General features: G+C 40.1%; 1 pseudogene; it reads left to right on the top strand.

Annotated features, from left to right (window-relative positions):
- The first annotated feature begins 492 nt into the window (after positions 1-492).
- On the top strand, positions 493-1082 carry LOC136122051 (large ribosomal subunit protein eL18 pseudogene; annotated as a pseudogene).
- The last annotated feature ends 2458 nt before the right edge of the window (positions 1083-3540 follow it).

The following is a 3540-nucleotide window of genomic DNA, read 5'->3' as shown; positions in this document are numbered from 1 at the left end:
TAAGGACCATGTAAAATAGTACCATCAGCCTTCTCAACAGCAATGATGAAACCATAAAACAAGGTAAACATGCTTTTAAAATTATGAAGCATGATTTGCTACATAAAACTTTAAGTCCAAACTATATCGACTGTGAGAATAGAAAAACATTTTCCAATATACATGCTCTCAAACAATTACTCCCTCCACATAATCACCTGAAACTGCTGGAGAATGTTCTCCAGCAAAACAAGGGAGTAAATAAGAAAGGAAGGCGCAATATGTCTTTGAGCTCTCTATCAATCAGAGTTCCTAGTTTCAAACAACTAAAGAGAATTCTAGGTGATTATGTAGATGCAGAGCATATCTGGAAGATATGGGTCATTTGTAGAATCATTGGAAGGGCTAGAAAAACAAGCCATGCCACTGCACTGTCCCCAAAGAAATGTGACTTTTTACATCTCTCAAGGAGTGGTGGGGATGGGGGTGGGGCAGGGGCCGGTAGGAACCATCATGGGTCACCACAAGCACTGAAAGGTTCAGCGCAAGAAACCCAAGATCCAGGACATCTACTGAAGGCTGTTGGTCAAACTGTACAGATTTCCAGCCAGAGCACCAACACCACCTTCAACCAAGTTGTGCTGAAGAGCTCGTTCAAGAGTCATACCAACTGGCCTGCCCACTGTCCCTTTCCCTGATGATCCGTAAAATGAAGCATCCTGGCCTGGAAGACAAAACAGCTGTGGTTGTAGGGACTAGAGCCGACGACAACGTGCATGTCCAGGAAGTGCCCAAACTGAAGGTATGCGATGCACATGAGCACCCGCATGTAGAACCGCGTCCTCAAGGCCGTGGGGAAGGATTGTCACCTTCAACCAGCAGACCCTGGACTCCCCCAAGGGCTGTAACACCCTCCTGCTCTCCGGTCCTCGCAAAGGCGGAGAGGTGTATGGGCATTTCCGCCCGGGGAACAGCACAGCCACACTAAACCCTTCGTGGGACCAGAGGTTCGAGCATGCCAACAGCCAACGGGCCAGACACAGCTACAAAAACTAACCCAAGATCCTGTCTTGTTATTAAAGATTTTGGATGTAAGTAATTAAGAAAGTAAAATGAAACGAAGTGAAATGAAATGATTTTAAAAAGGGATCATTGAGACCTTTCTATTTTGTACACAAAACCACTGGGCATCATGCCTGTGGACACCTCGGAGATCGCAACGTAGATACACATGGCTCCAGCCACTTGGTGGGCAGTGAGGTGAGAAAAACAATGGTTTGGGTGAATCACGTGATTACAGAGCTAGGGTTCCAGATGGTCATGATTGGCCTCCATAACAGCTCTAAGGAAGTAGTGAGAACAGGGATGGGAGAGGGCAGTTAACTACCAGAGGCCCCTCCAAGTATTGGCTGAGGGCCTTAAGCTGCCTCTGCCTATATGAAGAACTTCACCTTATAAACAGTGTTACTTCTGTGACCACCAGAGGAGAGCACTCCCTGTCCCTTCCTTTATCCATCGTGAGCCAAGTTAAAGTCAGCCGTGGACATATTTGACTGAGACATCCTAGCTCACATGTTTGTGTCCTGGATGAAACGGTATCAGGGAAAATGAGAATCTACCATTTTCAGCTACTATACCATAAGTCACTCTTTACTTCCCTACAGTGCCCATAAGAGTGAGGATTTTCCCAATCACAAAAAGGTTTCAGATGCTGGGCATACAAAAAAAACAACAAATGTTTGGTTTTGTTTTTGTATTTTTTTTCTTTTTTTTAATACTATCCATGAAATAGTGGCTTCAGCACTAGCAAGAGGTGAAGGGCATTTCCTAAAGGACAACATGGAGTGTGAGGATGGTGGTTATTCATTGAGCCTGGAGAACAACCAGACAGACAGAAGCTGAACACTTAAGAATTAAAGTTCTGGGAGGGATTTCCTAAAATTAAATTAAAAGTATTCCAGGGCTTCCCTGGTGGCGCAGTGGTTGAGAGTCCGCCTGCCGATGCAGGGGACACTGCTTCGTGCCCCGGTCTGGGAAGATCCCACATGCCATGGAGCGACTAGGCCCGTGAGCCATGGCCGCTGAGCCTGCGCGTCCGGAGCCTGTGCTCCGCAAGGGGAGAGGCCACAACGGTGAGAGGCCTGCGTACCGCAAAAAAAAAAAAAAAAAAAGTATTCCAAGAAATTGACAACTTTGACTTAGTGGAAAAATGGGACTAAGAAGTGTTAAAGAGCATGGAAAATTTAGCCAGAGATTATAAGAAAACTAAATAACAGCAATAATAATAAAGGGCAATTAACTCCACAAATGAAAACAAGTTGTGCAAGAAAAGAATTTTAATAATAGAGCTCAATTTGGCTCTGAATTAAACAATATACACAAAGCCATAATAACTAAAATCTCTGAACCAAGATTCAATTTAAATGCTAAAAACTGGGTTTGTTAGATGGGAAGAGGAGATATACATATCCGTGAGAGGAACATCAGGGTGTGAGAGGAGTTTAAGAGAGCTAAATCTTCAGTTTCCATAGTAGAACTCAATATACAATATCCAAAATTTAGGAAGATATTCAAAATGAGTTACTTTGGAACCTAGCTAGATACCAAAGAAAATGACTAAAAACCTTAAAGGTGGCATCTGCTGGGGAATGGAGAACTGTTGTTGGAAGGGATGGACAGGAGACTGCAGTTTACATCTTATTACATTTTGATTTTTAAACCATTTCCAAGAATTACTTTGAGATAAAGGCACACTTAATCTGTAAATTTAAAATCTGTAACTAGGAAGAATTAAGTACTTACTGATGGTGGCATTAAAGTTGCATTATTTGAAAAAGTGTGTGTCAAAATATAGCAAAAACTATAAAAATTTTTATATGTTATGACTCAGTAATTCCAATCATGACAATTTATCATGAAGAAACAATTTAATAAAGCAAAATGCTATTTATTGTAGCATTATAGATTTGTGTATCAAAAAAAATTAAAACTGTAATGGATTGATGACAAGCAAGTATGTTAAAATCCACAAGTTCAAAACTATATTTAAAAATATATTAATCGCTTTAGATGATGACAGATAACTAATTCATTATTTAGAAAGTAGTAAATAAAGGGAAACAACCAAGCATTTAACATGTCTCTCCCACATAAAACAAATGCACAAGTTAACAAAATACTTGACTGATAACCTCAAAAGAGAGACAACCAGATATTATGTGACTGCCGATGAAAGATACACCACCACATATAAGGTGTTTTTGCCAGAAGTAACAAGCCTGAATCAGATCAAGCCATACAAATAATCTGTTTTTTAACAGTTAAACTGCAGGAATAAAAATTAGTAGGAAGGGTAACCTATAGGTTAAAAGATACTAAGGAGATACATCAAAATAAATACAGCGTTTTGACCTTATTTGTGTACTGATCTAAACAAACCCATTGTAAACAAGCTATTATATAACTGGGAAAATTTGCACATGGACTTGATATCTGATAATATTAATGGGTTATTTCTAATTTTTTTAGATATGATAATATTGTAGCTATGTTTAAAAGGGA

This window comes from Phocoena phocoena, chromosome 4, assembly GCF_963924675.1.
Source record: "Phocoena phocoena chromosome 4, mPhoPho1.1, whole genome shotgun sequence".
Lineage (NCBI taxonomy): Eukaryota > Metazoa > Chordata > Mammalia > Artiodactyla > Phocoenidae > Phocoena > Phocoena phocoena.
Note: the sequence above shows the minus strand (reverse complement) of the source record. Positions and strands in the feature narration are given on the sequence as shown.